Source organism: Lactuca virosa, chromosome 7, assembly GCF_052849685.1.
Source record: "Lactuca virosa cultivar CGN04683 chromosome 7, Lactuca_virosa_CGN04683_v6, whole genome shotgun sequence".
Lineage (NCBI taxonomy): Eukaryota > Viridiplantae > Streptophyta > Magnoliopsida > Asterales > Asteraceae > Lactuca > Lactuca virosa.
The window spans coordinates 269,642,301-269,661,098 of record NC_136432.1 but is presented as its reverse complement, the minus strand read 5'-3'; positions in this window follow the sequence as shown (position 1 = coordinate 269,661,098).

The following is an 18,798-nucleotide window of genomic DNA, read 5'->3' as shown; positions in this document are numbered from 1 at the left end:
TAGCAATGCTTTGATGAGCATTGTTTAATTCTTGAGTTCCACAATAGAAGTCTATGCAATTTAAGCACAGGTTTGATGATCATTGTTTAATTCTTGATTTCCACAAATGAAGAGTATGCAATTTAGCAAAGCTTTGCTGAGCATTGTTTAATTCTTGAATTCCATAATAGAAGTAGTCTATGCGATTTAGCAAAGATTTGATAAGTATTATTTAATTCTTGTGTTCCACAATAGAAGTCGATATACAATTTAGCAAAGCTTTGATGAGCATTGCTTAATTCTTGATTTCCATAATAGAAGTAATCTATGAAATTTGCCAAAGCTTTGCTGAGCATTGTTTAATTCTTGGGTTCGACAATAGAAGTCTATGCAATTAAGCAAAGCTTTGATAAGTGTTGTTTAATTCTTGATTTCCACAATAGAAGTCTATGCAAGTTAGCAAAGTTTTGATGAGCATTGTCTAATTCCTGAGTTCCATACTAGAAGTAGTCTATGTAATTTCGCAAAGCTTTGATGAGCATTGTTTAATTCTTGAGCTCTACAGTAGAAGTCTATGCAATTTAGCAAAGCTTTGATGAGTATTGTTTAATTCTAGAGTTCCACAATAGAAGTCGATGCAATTTAGAAAAGCCTGGATGAGCATTGCTTAATTCTTGAGTTCGAAAATAGAAGTGATCTATGAAATTTACCAAAGCTTTAATGAGCATTGTTTAATTCTTGAGTTACACAATTGAAGTCTATGCAATTTAGCAAAACTTTAATGAGCACTGTATAATTCTTGAATTCCACAATTGAAGTCTACACAATTTAGCAAAGCTTTGATAAGCACCGTTTAATTCTTGAGTTCCACAATAGAAGTATTCTATGCAATTTAGCAAAGCGTTGATGAGCTTTGTTTAATTGTTCAGTTCCATAATAGAAGTCTATGCAATTTAAGCAAAGCTTTGATGATCATTGTTTAATTCGTGAGTTCCACAATAGAAGTCTATGCAATTTAGTAAAGCTTTGATGAGCATTGTTTAATTCTTGAATTCCACAATAGAAGTACTCTATGCAATTTAGCAAAGCTTTGATGAGCATTGTTTAATTCTTGAGGCCCACAATAGAAGAGTGTGCAATTTAGTAAAGCGTTGATGAGCATAGTTTAATTCTTGAATTCCATAATAGAACTAGTCCTTGCAATTTAGCAAAGATTTGATGAGCATTGTTTAATTCTTGAGTTCTACAATAGATGTCTAAGCAATTTAGCAAAGCGTTGATGAGTATTGTTTAATTCTTGTGTTCCACAATAGAAGTCGATACAATTTAGCAAAGCTTTCATGAGCATTGCTTAATTCTTGAGTTCCACAATAGAAGTAATCTATGAAATTTACCAAAGCTTTGATGAGCATTGTTTAATTCTTGGGTTCCACAATAGAAGTCTATGCAATTTAGCAAAGGTTTGATGAGTGTTGTTTAATTCTTGATTTCCACAATAGAAGTCTATGCAAGTTAGCAAAGTTTAGATGAGCATTGTTAATTCATGAGTTCCATACTAGAAGTAGTGTATGCAATTTAGCAAAGCTTTGATGAGCATTGTTTAATTCTTGAGTTCTACAGTAGAAGTGTACGCAATTTAGCAAAGCTTTGATGAGTATTGTTTAATTCTAAAGTTCCACAATAGAAGTCGATGCAATTTAGCAAGGCTTGGATGAGCATTGCTTAATTCTCGAGTTCCACAATAGAAGTGATCTATGAAATTTGCCAAAGCTTTAATTAGCATTGTTTAATTCTTGAGTTCCACAATTGAAGTCTATGTAATTTAACAAAACTTTGATGAGCACTGTTTAATTATTGAATTCCACAATAGAAGTCTACGCAATTAAGCAAAGCAATGATAAGCACTGTTTAATTCTTGAGTTCCACAATAGAAGTATTCTATGTAATTTAGCAATGCTTTGATGAGCATTGTTTAATTCTTGAGTTCCACAATAGAAGTCTATGCAATTTAAGCACAGGTTTGATGATCATTGTTTAATTCTTGATTTCCACAAATGAAGAGTATGCAATTTAGCAAAGCTTTGCTGAGCATTGTTTAATTCTTGAATTCCATAATAGAAGTAGTCTATGCGATTTAGCAAAGATTTGATAAGTATTATTTAATTCTTGTGTTCCACAATAGAAGTCGATATACAATTTAGCAAAGCTTTGATGAGCATTGTTTAATTCTTGATTTCCATAATAGAAGTAATCTATGAAATTTGCCAAAGCTTTGCTGAGCATTGTTTAATTCTTGGGTTCGACAATAGAAGTCTATGCAATTAAGCAAAGCTTTGATAAGTGTTGTTTAATTCTTGATTTCCACAATAGAAGTCTATGCATGTTAGCAAAGTTTTGATGAGCATTGTCTAATTCCTGAGTTCCATACTAGAAGTAGTCTATGTAATTTCGCAAAGCTTTGATGAGCATTGTTTAATTCTTGAGCTCTACAGTAGAAGTCTATGCAATTTAGCAAAGCTTTGATGAGTATTGTTTAATTCTAGAGTTCCACAATAGAAGTCGATGCAATTTAGAAAAGCCTGGATGAGCATTGCTTAATTCTTGAGTTCGAAAATAGAAGTGATCTATGAAATTTACCAAAGCTTTAATGAGCATTGTTTAATTCTTGAGTTACACAATTGAAGTCTATGCAATTTAGCAAAACTTTAATGAGCACTGTATAATTCTTGAATTCCACAATTGAAGTCTACACAATTTAGCAAAGCTTTGATAAGCACCGTTTAATTCTTGAGTTCCACAATAGAAGTATTCTATGCAATTTAGCAAAGCGTTGATGAGCTTTGTTTAATTGTTCAGTTCCACAATAGAAGTCTATGCAATTTAAGCAAAGCTTTGATGATCATTGTTTAATTCGTGAGTTCCACAATAGAAGTCTATGCAATTTAGTAAAGCTTTGATGAGCATTGTTTAATTCTTGAATTCCACAATAGAAGTACTCTATGCAATTTAGCAAAGCTTTGATGAGCATTGTTTAATTCTTGAGGCCCACAATAGAAGAGTGTGCAATTTAGTAAAGCGTTGATGAGCATAGTTTAATTCTTGAATTCCATAATAGAACTAGTCCTTGCAATTTAGCAAAGATTTGATGAGCATTGTTTAATTCTTGAGTTCTACAATAGATGTCTAAGCAATTTAGCAAAGCGTTGATGAGTATTGTTTAATTCTTGTGTTCCACAATAGAAGTCGATACAATTTAGCAAAGCTTTCATGAGCATTGCTTAATTCTTGAGTTCCACAATAGAAGTAATCTATGAAATTTACCAAAGCTTTGATGAGCATTGTTTAATTCTTGGGTTCCACAATAGAAGTCTATGCAATTTAGCAAAGGTTTGATGAGTGTTGTTTAATTCTTGATTTCCACAATAGAAGTCTATGCAAGTTAGCAAAGTTTAGATGAGCATTGTTAATTCATGAGTTCCATACTAGAAGTAGTCTATGCAATTTAGCAAAGCTTTGATGAGCATTGTTTAATTCTTGAGTTCTACAGTAGAAGTGTACGCAATTTAGCAAAGCTTTGATGAGTATTGTTTAATTCTAAAGTTCCACAATAGAAGTCGATGCAATTTAGCAAGGCTTGGATGAGCATTGCTTAATTCTCGAGTTCCACAATAGAAGTGATCTATGAAATTTGCCAAAGCTTTAATTAGCATTGTTTAATTCTTGAGTTCCACAATTGAAGTCTATGTAATTTAACAAAACTTTGATGAGCACTGTTTAATTATTGAATTCCACAATAGAAGTCTACGCAATTAAGCAAAGCAATGATAAGCACTGTTTAATTCTTGAGTTCCACAATAGAAGTATTCTATGTAATTTAGCAATGCTTTGATGAGCATTGTTTAATTCTTGAGTTCCACAATAGAAGTCTATGCAATTTAAGCACAGGTTTGATGATCATTGTTTAATTCTTGATTTCCACAAATGAAGAGTATGCAATTTAGCAAAGCTTTGCTGAGCATTGTTTAATTCTTGAATTCCATAATAGAAGTAGTCTATGCGATTTAGCAAAGATTTGATAAGTATTATTTAATTCTTGTGTTCCACAATAGAAGTCGATATACAATTTAGCAAAGCTTTGATGAGCATTGCTTAATTCTTGATTTCCATAATAGAAGTAATCTATGAAATTTGCCAAAGCTTTGCTGAGCATTGTTTAATTCTTGGGTTCGACAATAGAAGTCTATGCAATTAAGCAAAGCTTTGATAAGTGTTGTTTAATTCTTGATTTCCACAATAGAAGTCTATGCATGTTAGCAAAGTTTTGATGAGCATTGTCTAATTCCTGAGTTCCATACTAGAAGTAGTCTATGTAATTTCGCAAAGCTTTGATGAGCATTGTTTAATTCTTGAGCTCTACAGTAGAAGTCTATGCAATTTAGCAAAGCTTTGATGAGTATTGTTTAATTCTAGAGTTCCACAATAGAAGTCGATGCAATTTAGAAAAGCCTGGATGAGCATTGCTTAATTCTTGAGTTCGAAAATAGAAGTGATCTATGAAATTTACCAAAGCTTTAATGAGCATTGTTTAATTCTTGAGTTACACAATTGAAGTCTATGCAATTTAGCAAAACTTTAATGAGCACTGTATAATTCTTGAATTCCACAATTGAAGTCTACACAATTTAGCAAAGCTTTGATAAGCACCGTTTAATTCTTGAGTTCCACAATAGAAGTATTCTATGCAATTTAGCAAAGCGTTGATGAGCTTTGTTTAATTGTTCAGTTCCACAATAGAAGTCTATGCAATTTAAGCAAAGCTTTGATGATCATTGTTTAATTCGTGAGTTCCACAATAGAAGTCTATGCAATTTAGTAAAGCTTTGATGAGCATTGTTTAATTCTTGAATTCCACAATAGAAGTACTCTATGCAATTTAGCAAAGCTTTGATGAGCATTGTTTAATTCTTGAGGCCCACAATAGAAGAGTGTGCAATTTAGTAAAGCGTTGATGAGCATAGTTTAATTCTTGAATTCCATAATAGAACTAGTCCTTGCAATTTAGCAAAGATTTGATGAGCATTGTTTAATTCTTGAGTTCTACAATAGATGTCTAAGCAATTTAGCAAAGCGTTGATGAGTATTGTTTAATTCTTGTGTTCCACAATAGAAGTCGATACAATTTAGCAAAGCTTTCATGAGCATTGCTTAATTCTTGAGTTCCACAATAGAAGTAATCTATGAAATTTACCAAAGCTTTGATGAGCATTGTTTAATTCTTGGGTTCCACAATAGAAGTCTATGCAATTTAGCAAAGGTTTGATGAGTGTTGTTTAATTCTTGATTTCCACAATAGAAGTCTATGCAAGTTAGCAAAGTTTAGATGAGCATTGTTAATGCATGAGTTCCATACTAGAAGTAGTCTATGCAATTTAGCAAAGCTTTGATGAGCATTGTTTAATTCTTGAGTTCTACAGTAGAAGTGTACGCAATTTAGCAAAGCTTTGATGAGTATTGTTTAGTTCTAAAGTTCCACAATAGAAGTCGATGCAATTTAGCAAGGCTTGGATGAGCATTGCTTAATTCTCGAGTTCCACAATAGAAGTGATCTATGAAATTTGCCAAAGCTTTAATTAGCATTGTTTAATTCTTGAGTTCCACAATTGAAGTCTATGTAATTTAACAAAACTTTGATGAGCACTGTTTAATTATTGAATTCCACAATAGAAGTCTACGCAATTAAGCAAAGCAATGATAAGCACTGTTTAATTCTTGAGTTCCACAATAGAAGTATTCTATGTAATTTAGCAATGCTTTGATGAGCATTGTTTAATTCTTGAGTTCCACAATAGAAGTCTATGCAATTTAAGCACAGGTTTGATGATCATTATTTAATTCTTGATTTCCACAAATGAAGAGTATGCAATTTAGCAAAGCTTTGCTGAGCATTGTTTAATTCTTGAATTCCATAATAGAAGTAGTCTATGCGATTTAGCAAAGATTTGATAAGTATTATTTAATTCTTGTGTTCCACAATAGAAGTCGATATACAATTTAGCAAAGCTTTGATGAGCATTGCTTAATTCTTGATTTCCATAATAGAAGTAATCTATGAAATTTGCCAAAGCTTTGCTGAGCATTGTTTAATTCTTGGGTTCGACAATAGAAGTCTATGCAATTAAGCAAAGCTTTGATAAGTGTTGTTTAATTCTTGATTTCCACAATAGAAGTCTATGCATGTTAGCAAAGTTTTGATGAGCATTGTCTAATTCCTGAGTTCCATACTAGAAGTAGTCTATGTAATTTCGCAAAGCTTTGATGAGCATTGTTTAATTCTTGAGCTCTACAGTAGAAGTCTATGCAATTTAGCAAAGCTTTGATGAGTATTGTTTAATTCTAGAGTTCCACAATAGAAGTCGATGCAATTTAGAAAAGCCTGGATGAGCATTGCTTAATTCTTGAGTTCGAAAATAGAAGTGATCTATGAAATTTACCAAAGCTTTAATGAGCATTGTTTAATTCTTGAGTTACACAATTGAAGTCTATGCAATTTAGCAAAACTTTAATGAGCACTGTATAATTCTTGAATTCCACAATTGAAGTCTACACAATTTAGCAAAGCTTTGATAAGCACCGTTTAATTCTTGAGTTCCACAATAGAAGTATTCTATGCAATTTAGCAAAGCGTTGATGAGCTTTGTTTAATTGTTCAGTTCCACAATAGAAGTCTATGCAATTTAAGCAAAGCTTTGATGATCATTGTTTAATTCGTGAGTTCCACAATAGAAGTCTATGCAATTTAGTAAAGCTTTGATGAGCATTGTTTAATTCTTGAATTCCACAATAGAAGTACTCTATGCAATTTAGCAAAGCTTTGATGAGCATTGTTTAATTCTTGAGGCCCACAATAGAAGAGTGTGCAATTTAGTAAAGCGTTGATGAGCATAGTTTAATTCTTGAATTCCATAATAGAACTAGTCCTTGCAATTTAGCAAAGATTTGATGAGCATTGTTTAATTCTTGAGTTCTACAATAGATGTCTAAGCAATTTAGCAAAGCGTTGATGAGTATTGTTTAATTCTTGTGTTCCACAATAGAAGTCGATACAATTTAGCAAAGCTTTCATGAGCATTGCTTAATTCTTGAGTTCCACAATAGAAGTAATCTATGAAATTTACCAAAGCTTTGATGAGCATTGTTTAATTCTTGGGTTCCACAATAGAAGTCTATGCAATTTAGCAAAGGTTTGATGAGTGTTGTTTAATTCTTGATTTCCACAATAGAAGTCTATGCAAGTTAGCAAAGTTTAGATGAGCATTGTTAATTCATGAGTTCCATACTTGAAGTAGTCTATGCAATTTAGCAAAGCTTTGATGAGCATTGTTTAATTCTTGAGTTCTACAGTAGAAGTGTACGCAATTTAGCAAAGCTTTGATGAGTATTGTTTAATTCTAAAGTTCCACAATAGAAGTCGATGCAATTTAGCAAGGCTTGGATGAGCATTGCTTAATTCTCGAGTTCCACAATAGAAGTGATCTATGAAATTTGCCAAAGCTTTAATTAGCATTGTTTAATTCTTGAGTTCCACAATTGAAGTCTATGTAATTTAACAAAACTTTGATGAGCACTGTTTAATTATTGAATTCCACAATAGAAGTCTACGCAATTAAGCAAAGCAATGATAAGCACTGTTTAATTCTTGAGTTCCACAATAGAAGTATTCTATGTAATTTAGCAATGCTTTGATGAGCATTGTTTAATTCTTGAGTTCCACAATAGAAGTCTATGCAATTTAAGCACAGGTTTGATGATCATTGTTTAATTCTTGATTTCCACAAATGAAGAGTATGCAATTTAGCAAAGCTTTGCTGAGCATTGTTTAATTCTTGAATTCCATAATAGAAGTAGTCTATGCGATTTAGCAAAGATTTGATAAGTATTATTTAATTCTTGTGTTCCACAATAGAAGTCGATATACAATTTAGCAAAGCTTTGATGAGCATTGCTTAATTCTTGATTTCCATAATAGAAGTAATCTATGAAATTTGCCAAAGCTTTGCTGAGCATTGTTTAATTCTTGGGTTCGACAATAGAAGTCTATGCAATTAAGCAAAGCTTTGATAAGTGTTGTTTAATTCTTGATTTCCACAATAGAAGTCTATGCAAGTTAGCAAAGTTTTGATGAGCATTGTCTAATTCCTGAGTTCCATACTAGAAGTAGTCTATGTAATTTCGCAAAGCTTTGATGAGCATTGTTTAATTCTTGAGCTCTACAGTAGAAGTCTATGCAATTTAGCAAAGCTTTGATGAGTATTGTTTAATTCTAGAGTTCCACAATAGAAGTCGATGCAATTTAGAAAAGCCTGGATGAGCATTGCTTAATTCTTGAGTTCGAAAATAGAAGTGATCTATGAAATTTACCAAAGCTTTAATGAGCATTGTTTAATTCTTGAGTTACACAATTGAAGTCTATGCAATTTAGCAAAACTTTAATGAGCACTGTATAATTCTTGAATTCCACAATTGAAGTCTACACAATTTAGCAAAGCTTTGATAAGCACCGTTTAATTCTTGAGTTCCACAATAGAAGTATTCTATGCAATTTAGCAAAGCGTTGATGAGCTTTGTTTAATTGTTCAGTTCCACAATAGAAGTCTATGCAATTTAAGCAAAGCTTTGATGATCATTGTTTAATTCGTGAGTTCCACAATAGAAGTCTATGCAATTTAGTAAAGCTTTGATGAGCATTGTTTAATTCTTGAATTCCACAATAGAAGTACTCTATGCAATTTAGCAAAGCTTTGATGAGCATTGTTTAATTCTTGAGGCCCACAATAGAAGAGTGTGCAATTTAGTAAAGCGTTGATGAGCATAGTTTAATTCTTGAATTCCATAATAGAACTAGTCCTTGCAATTTAGCAAAGATTTGATGAGCATTGTTTAATTCTTGAGTTCTACAATAGATGTCTAAGCAATTTAGCAAAGCGTTGATGAGTATTGTTTAATTCTTGTGTTCCACAATAGAAGTCGATACAATTTAGCAAAGCTTTCATGAGCATTGCTTAATTCTTGAGTTCCACAATAGAAGTAATCTATGAAATTTACCAAAGCTTTGATGAGCATTGTTTAATTCTTGGGTTCCACAATAGAAGTCTATGCAATTTAGCAAAGGTTTGATGAGTGTTGTTTAATTCTTGATTTCTACAATAGAAGACTATGCAAGTTAGCAAAGTTTAGATGAGCATTGTTAATTCATGAGTTCCATACTAGAAGTAGTCTATGCAATTTAGCAAAGCTTTGATGAGCATTGTTTAATTCTTGAGTTCTACAGTAGAAGTGTACGCAATTTAGCAAAGCTTTGATGAGTATTGTTTAATTCTAAAGTTCCACAATAGAAGTCGATGCAATTTAGCAAGGCTTGGATGAGCATTGCTATATTCTCGAGTTCCACAATAGAAGTGATCTATGAAATTTGCCAAAGCTTTAATTAGCATTGTTTAATTCTTGAGTTCCACAATTGAAGTCTATGTAATTTAACAAAACTTTGATGAGCACTGTTTAATTATTGAATTCCACAATAGAAGTCTACGCAATTAAGCAAAGCAATGATAAGCACTGTTTAATTCTTGAGTTCCACAATAGAAGTATTCTATGTAATTTAGCAATGCTTTGATGAGCATTGTTTAATTCTTGAGTTCCACAATAGAAGTCTATGCAATTTAAGCACAGGTTTGATGATCATTGTTTAATTCTTGATTTCCACAAATGAAGAGTATGCAATTTAGCAAAGCTTTGCTGAGCATTGTTTAATTCTTGAATTCCATAATAGAAGTAGTCTATGCGATTTAGCAAAGATTTGATAAGTATTATTTAATTCTTGTGTTCCACAATAGAAGTCGATATACAATTTAGCAAAGCTTTGATGAGCATTGCTTAATTCTTGATTTCCATAATAGAAGTAATCTATGAAATTTGCCAAAGCTTTGCTGAGCATTGTTTAATTCTTGGGTTCGACAATAGAAGTCTATGCAATTAAGCAAAGCTTTGATAAGTGTTGTTTAATTCTTGATTTCCACAATAGAAGTCTATGCATGTTAGCAAAGTTTTGATGAGCATTGTCTAATTCCTGAGTTCCATACTAGAAGTAGTCTATGTAATTTCGCAAAGCTTTGATGAGCATTGTTTAATTCTTGAGCTCTACAGTAGAAGTCTATGCAATTTAGCAAAGCTTTGATGAGTATTGTTTAATTCTAGAGTTCCACAATAGAAGTCGATGCAATTTAGAAAAGCCTGGATGAGCATTGCTTAATTCTTGAGTTCGAAAATAGAAGTGATCTATGAAATTTACCAAAGCTTTAATGAGCATTGTTTAATTCTTGAGTTACACAATTGAAGTCTATGCAATTTAGCAAAACTTTAATGAGCACTGTATAATTCTTGAATTCCACAATTGAAGTCTACACAATTTAGCAAAGCTTTGATAAGCACCGTTTAATTCTTGAGTTCCACAATAGAAGTATTCTATGCAATTTAGCAAAGCGTTGATGAGCTTTGTTTAATTGTTCAGTTCCACAATAGAAGTCTATGCAATTTAAGCAAAGCTTTGATGATCATTGTTTAATTCGTGAGTTCCACAATAGAAGTCTATGCAATTTAGTAAAGCTTTGATGAGCATTGTTTAATTCTTGAATTCCACAATAGAAGTACTCTATGCAATTTAGCAAAGCTTTGATGAGCATTGTTTAATTCTTGAGGCCCACAATAGAAGAGTGTGCAATTTAGTAAAGCGTTGATGAGCATAGTTTAATTCTTGAATTCCATAATAGAACTAGTCCTTGCAATTTAGCAAAGATTTGATGAGCATTGTTTAATTCTTGAGTTCTACAATAGATGTCTAAGCAATTTAGCAAAGCGTTGATGAGTATTGTTTAATTCTTGTGTTCCACAATAGAAGTCGATACAATTTAGCAAAGCTTTCATGAGCATTGCTTAATTCTTGAGTTCCACAATAGAAGTAATCTATGAAATTTACCAAAGCTTTGATGAGCATTGTTTAATTCTTGGGTTCCACAATAGAAGTCTATGCAATTTAGCAAAGGTTTGATGAGTGTTGTTTAATTCTTGATTTCCACAATAGAAGTCTATGCAAGTTAGCAAAGTTTAGATGAGCATTGTTAATTCATGAGTTCCATACTAGAAGTAGTGTATGCAATTTAGCAAAGCTTTGATGAGCATTGTTTAATTCTTGAGTTCTACAGTAGAAGTGTACGCAATTTAGCAAAGCTTTGATGAGTATTGTTTAATTCTAAAGTTCCACAATAGAAGTCGATGCAATTTAGCAAGGCTTGGATGAGCATTGCTTAATTCTCGAGTTCCACAATAGAAGTGATCTATGAAATTTGCCAAAGCTTTAATTAGCATTGTTTAATTCTTGAGTTCCACAATTGAAGTCTATGTAATTTAACAAAACTTTGATGAGCACTGTTTAATTATTGAATTCCACAATAGAAGTCTACGCAATTAAGCAAAGCAATGATAAGCACTGTTTAATTCTTGAGTTCCACAATAGAAGTATTCTATGTAATTTAACAATGCTTTGATGAGCATTGTTTAATTCTTGAGTTCCACAATAGAAGTCTATGCAATTTAAGCACAGGTTTGATGATCATTGTTTAATTCTTGATTTCCACAAATGAAGAGTATGCAATTTAGCAAAGCTTTGCTGAGCATTGTTTAATTCTTGAATTCCATAATAGAAGTAGTCTATGCGATTTAGCAAAGATTTGATAAGTATTATTTAATTCTTGTGTTCCACAATAGAAGTCGATATACAATTTAGCAAAGCTTTGATGAGCATTGCTTAATTCTTGATTTCCATAATAGAAGTAATCTATGAAATTTGCCAAAGCTTTGCTGAGCATTGTTTAATTCTTGGGTTCGACAATAGAAGTCTATGCAATTAAGCAAAGCTTTGATAAGTGTTGTTTAATTCTTGATTTCCACAATAGAAGTCTATGCAAGTTAGCAAAGTTTTGATGAGCATTGTCTAATTCCTGAGTTCCATACTAGAAGTAGTCTATGTAATTTCGCAAAGCTTTGATGAGCATTGTTTAATTCTTGAGCTCTACAGTAGAAGTCTATGCAATTTAGCAAAGCTTTGATGAGTATTGTTTAATTCTAGAGTTCCACAATAGAAGTCGATGCAATTTAGAAAAGCCTGGATGAGCATTGCTTAATTCTTGAGTTCGAAAATAGAAGTGATCTATGAAATTTACCAAAGCTTTAATGAGCATTGTTTAATTCTTGAGTTACACAATTGAAGTCTATGCAATTTAGCAAAACTTTAATGAGCACTGTATAATTCTTGAATTCCACAATTGAAGTCTACACAATTTAGCAAAGCTTTGATAAGCACCGTTTAATTCTTGAGTTCCACAATAGAAGTATTCTATGCAATTTAGCAAAGCGTTGATGAGCTTTGTTTAATTGTTCAGTTCCACAATAGAAGTCTATGCAATTTAAGCAAAGCTTTGATGATCATTGTTTAATTCGTGAGTTCCACAATAGAAGTCTATGCAATTTAGTAAAGCTTTGATGAGCATTGTTTAATTCTTGAATTCCACAATAGAAGTACTCTATGCAATTTAGCAAAGCTTTGATGAGCATTGTTTAATTCTTGAGGCCCACAATAGAAGAGTGTGCAATTTAGTAAAGCGTTGATGAGCATAGTTTAATTCTTGAATTCCATAATAGAACTAGTCCTTGCAATTTAGCAAAGATTTGATGAGCATTGTTTAATTCTTGAGTTCTACAATAGATGTCTAAGCAATTTAGCAAAGCGTTGATGAGTATTGTTTAATTCTTGTGTTCCACAATAGAAGTCGATACAATTTAGCAAAGCTTTCATGAGCATTGCTTAATTCTTGAGTTCCACAATAGAAGTAATCTATGAAATTTACCAAAGCTTTGATGAGCATTGTTTAATTCTTGGGTTCCACAATAGAAGTCTATGCAATTTAGCAAAGGTTTGATGAGTGTTGTTTAATTCTTGATTTCTACAATAGAAGACTATGCAAGTTAGCAAAGTTTAGATGAGCATTGTTAATTCATGAGTTCCATACTAGAAGTAGTCTATGCAATTTAGCAAAGCTTTGATGAGCATTGTTTAATTCTTGAGTTCTACAGTAGAAGTGTACGCAATTTAGCAAAGCTTTGATGAGTATTGTTTAATTCTAAAGTTCCACAATAGAAGTCGATGCAATTTAGCAAGGCTTGGATGAGCATTGCTTAATTCTCGAGTTCCACAATAGAAGTGATCTATGAAATTTGCCAAAGCTTTAATTAGCATTGTTTAATTCTTGAGTTCCACAATTGAAGTCTATGTAATTTAACAAAACTTTGATGAGCACTGTTTAATTATTGAATTCCACAATAGAAGTCTACGCAATTAAGCAAAGCAATGATAAGCACTGTTTAATTCTTGAGTTCCACAATAGAAGTATTCTATGTAATTTAGCAATGCTTTGATGAGCATTGTTTAATTCTTGAGTTCCACAATAGAAGTCTATGCAATTTAAGCACAGGTTTGATGATCATTGTTTAATTCTTGATTTCCACAAATGAAGAGTATGCAATTTAGCAAAGCTTTGCTGAGCATTGTTTAATTCTTGAATTCCATAATAGAAGTAGTCTATGCGATTTAGCAAAGATTTGATAAGTATTATTTAATTCTTGTGTTCCACAATAGAAGTCGATATACAATTTAGCAAAGCTTTGATGAGCATTGCTTAATTCTTGATTTCCATAATAGAAGTAATCTATGAAATTTGCCAAAGCTTTGCTGAGCATTGTTTAATTCTTGGGTTCGACAATAGAAGTCTATGCAATTAAGCAAAGCTTTGATAAGTGTTGTTTAATTCTTGATTTCCACAATAGAAGTCTATGCAAGTTAGCAAAGTTTTGATGAGCATTGTCTAATTCCTGAGTTCCATACTAGAAGTAGTCTATGTAATTTCGCAAAGCTTTGATGAGCATTGTTTAATTCTTGAGCTCTACAGTAGAAGTCTATGCAATTTAGCAAAGCTTTGATGAGTATTGTTTAATTCTAGAGTTCCACAATAGAAGTCGATGCAATTTAGAAAAGCCTGGATGAGCATTGCTTAATTCTTGAGTTCGAAAATAGAAGTGATCTATGAAATTTACCAAAGCTTTAATGAGCATTGTTTAATTCTTGAGTTACACAATTGAAGTCTATGCAATTTAGCAAAACTTTAATGAGCACTGTATAATTCTTAAATTCCACAATTGAAGTCTACACAATTTAGCAAAGCTTTGATAAGCACCGTTTAATTCTTGAGTTCCACAATAGAAGTATTCTATGCAATTTAGCAAAGCGTTGATGAGCTTTGTTTAATTGTTCAGTTCCACAATAGAAGTCTATGCAATTTAAGCAAAGCTTTGATGATCATTGTTTAATTCGTGAGTTCCACAATAGAAGTCTATGCAATTTAGTAAAGCTTTGATGAGCATTGTTTAATTCTTGAATTCCACAATAGAAGTACTCTATGCAATTTAGCAAAGCTTTGATGAGCATTGTTTAATTCTTGAGGCCCACAATAGAAGAGTGTGCAATTTAGTAAAGCGTTGATGAGCATAGTTTAATTCTTGAATTCCATAATAGAACTAGTCCTTGCAATTTAGCAAAGATTTGATGAGCATTGTTTAATTCTTGAGTTCTACAATAGATGTCTAAGCAATTTAGCAAAGCGTTGATGAGTATTGTTTAATTCTTGTGTTCCACAATAGAAGTCGATACAATTTAGCAAAGCTTTCATGAGCATTGCTTAATTCTTGAGTTCCACAATAGAAGTAATCTATGAAATTTACCAAAGCTTTGATGAGCATTGTTTAATTCTTGGGTTCCACAATAGAAGTCTATGCAATTTAGCAAAGGTTTGATGAGTGTTGTTTAATTCTTGATTTCCACAATAGAAGTCTATGCAAGTTAGCAAAGTTTAGATGAGCATTGTTAATTCATGAGTTCCATACTAGAAGTAGTGTATGCAATTTAGCAAAGCTTTGATGAGCATTGTTTAATTCTTGAGTTCTACAGTAGAAGTGTACGCAATTTAGCAAAGCTTTGATGAGTATTGTTTAATTCTAAAGTTCCACAATAGAAGTCGATGCAATTTAGCAAGGCTTGGATGAGCATTGCTTAATTCTCGAGTTCCACAATAGAAGTGATCTATGAAATTTGCCAAAGCTTTAATTAGCATTGTTTAATTCTTGAGTTCCACAATTGAAGTCTATGTAATTTAACAAAACTTTGATGAGCACTGTTTAATTATTGAATTCCACAATAGAAGTCTACGCAATTAAGCAAAGCAATGATAAGCACTGTTTAATTCTTGAGTTCCACAATAGAAGTATTCTATGTAATTTAGCAATGCTTTGATGAGCATTGTTTAATTCTTGAGTTCCACAATAGAAGTCTATGCAATTTAAGCACAGGTTTGATGATCATTGTTTAATTCTTGATTTCCACAAATGAAGAGTATGCAATTTAGCAAAGCTTTGCTGAGCATTGTTTAATTCTTGAATTCCATAATAGAAGTAGTCTATGCGATTTAGCAAAGATTTGATAAGTATTATTTAATTCTTGTGTTCCACAATAGAAGTCGATATACAATTTAGCAAAGCTTTGATGAGCATTGCTTAATTCTTGATTTCCATAATAGAAGTAATCTATGAAATTTGCCAAAGCTTTGCTGAGCATTGTTTAATTCTTGGGTTCGACAATAGAAGTCTATGCAATTAAGCAAAGCTTTGATAAGTGTTGTTTAATTCTTGATTTCCACAATAGAAGTCTATGCAAGTTAGCAAAGTTTTGATGAGCATTGTCTAATTCCTGAGTTCCATACTAGAAGTAGTCTATGTAATTTCGCAAAGCTTTGATGAGCATTGTTTAATTCTTGAGCTCTACAGTAGAAGTCTATGCAATTTAGCAAAGCTTTGATGAGTATTGTTTAATTCTAGAGTTCCACAATAGAAGTCGATGCAATTTAGAAAAGCCTGGATGAGCATTGCTTAATTCTTGAGTTCGAAAATAGAAGTGATCTATGAAATTTACCAAAGCTTTAATGAGCATTGTTTAATTCTTGAGTTACACAATTGAAGTCTATGCAATTTAGCAAAACTTTAATGAGCACTGTATAATTCTTGAATTCCACAATTGAAGTCTACACAATTTAGCAAAGCTTTGATAAGCACCGTTTAATTCTTGAGTTCCACAATAGAAGTATTCTATGCAATTTAGCAAAGCGTTGATGAGCTTTGTTTAATTGTTCAGTTCCACAATAGAAGTCTATGCAATTTAAGCAAAGCTTTGATGATCATTGTTTAATTCGTGAGTTCCACAATAGAAGTCTATGCAATTTAGTAAAGCTTTGATGAGCATTGTTTAATTCTTGAATTCCACAATAGAAGTACTCTATGCAATTTAGCAAAGCTTTGATGAGCATTGTTTAATTCTTGAGGCCCACAATAGAAGAGTGTGCAATTTAGTAAAGCGTTGATGAGCATAGTTTAATTCTTGAATTCCATAATAGAACTAGTCCTTGCAATTTAGCAAAGATTTGATGAGCATTGTTTAATTCTTGAGTTCTACAATAGATGTCTAAGCAATTTAGCAAAGCGTTGATGAGTATTGTTTAATTCTTGTGTTCCACAATAGAAGTCGATACAATTTAGCAAAGCTTTCATGAGCATTGCTTAATTCTTGAGTTCCACAATAGAAGTAATCTATGAAATTTACCAAAGCTTTGATGAGCATTGTTTAATTCTTGGGTTCCACAATAGAAGTCTATGCAATTTAGCAAAGGTTTGATGAGTGTTGTTTAATTCTTGATTTCCACAATAGAAGACTATGCAAGTTAGCAAAGTTTAGATGAGCATTGTTAATTCATGAGTTCCATACTAGAAGTAGTCTATGCAATTTAGCAAAGCTTTGATGAGCATTGTTTAATTCTTGAGTTCTACAGTAGAAGTGTACGCAATTTAGCAAAGCTTTGATGAGTATTGTTTAATTCTAAAGTTCCACAATAGAAGTCGATGCAATTTAGCAAGGCTTGGATGAGCATTGCTTAATTCTCGAGTTCCACAATAGAAGTGATCTATGAAATTTGCCAAAGCTTTAATTAGCATTGTTTAATTCTTGAGTTCCACAATTGAAGTCTATGTAATTTAACAAAACTTTGATGAGCACTGTTTAATTATTGAATTCCACAATAGAAGTCTACGCAATTAAGCAAAGCAATGATAAGCACTGTTTAATTCTTGAGTTCCACAATAGAAGTATTCTATGTAATTTAGCAATGCTTTGATGAGCATTGTTTAATTCTTGAGTTCCACAATAGAAGTCTATGCAATTTAAGCACAGGTTTGATGATCATTGTTTAATTCTTGATTTCCACAAATGAAGAGTATGCAATTTAGCAAAGCTTTGCTGAGCATTGTTTAATTCTTGAATTCCATAATAGAAGTAGTCTATGCGATTTAGCAAAGATTTGATAAGTATTATTTAATTCTTGTGTTCCACAATAGAAGTCGATATACAATTTAGCAAAGCTTTGATGAGCATTGCTTAATTCTTGATTTCCATAATAGAAGTAATCTATGAAATTTGCCAAAGCTTTGCTGAGCATTGTTTAATTCTTGGGTTCGACAATAGAAGTCTATGCAATTAAGCAAAGCTTTGATAAGTGTTGTTTAATTCTTGATTTCCACAATAGAAGTCTATGCATGTTAGCAAAGTTTTGATGAGCATTGTCTAATTCCTGAGTTCCATACTAGAAGTAGTCTATGTAATTTCGCAAAGCTTTGATGAGCATTGTTTAATTCTTGAGCTCTACAGTAGAAGTCTATGCAATTTAGCAAAGCTTTGATGAGTATTGTTTAATTCTAGAGTTCCACAATAGAAGTCGATGCAATTTAGAAAAGCCTGGATGAGCATTGCTTAATTCTTGAGTTCGAAAATAGAAGTGATCTATGAAATTTACCAAAGCTTTAATGAGCATTGTTTAATTCTTGAGTTACACAATTGAAGTCTATGCAATTTAGCAAAACTTTAATGAGCACTGTATAATTCTTGAATTCCACAATTGAAGTCTACACAATTTAGCAAAGCTTTGATAAGCACCGTTTAATTCTTGAGTTCCACAATAGAAGTATTCTATGCAATTTAGCAAAGCGTTGATGAGCTTTGTTTAATTGTTCAGTTCCACAATAGAAGTCTATGCAATTTAAGCAAAGCTTTGATGATCATTGTTTAATTCGTGAGTTCCACAATAGAAGTCTATGCAATTTAGTAAAGCTTTGATGAGCATTGTTTAATTCTTGAATTCCACAATAGAAGTACTCTATGCAATTTAGCAAAGCTTTGATGAGCATTGTTTAATTCTTGAGGCCCACAATAGAAGAGTGTGCAATTTAGTAAAGCGTTGATGAGCATAGTTTAATTCTTGAATTCCATAATAGAACTAGTCCTTGCAATTTAGCAAAGATTTGATGAGCATTGTTTAATTCTTGAGTTCTACAATAGATGTCTAAGCAATTTAGCAAAGCGTTGATGAGTATTGTTTAATTCTTGTGTTCCACAATAGAAGTCGATACAATTTAGCAAAGCTTTCATGAGCATTGCTTAATTCTTGAGTTCCACAATAGAAGTAATCTATGAAATTTACCAAAGCTTTGATGAGCATTGTTTAATTCTTGGGTTCCACAATAGAAGTCTATGCAATTTAGCAAAGGTTTGATGAGTGTTGT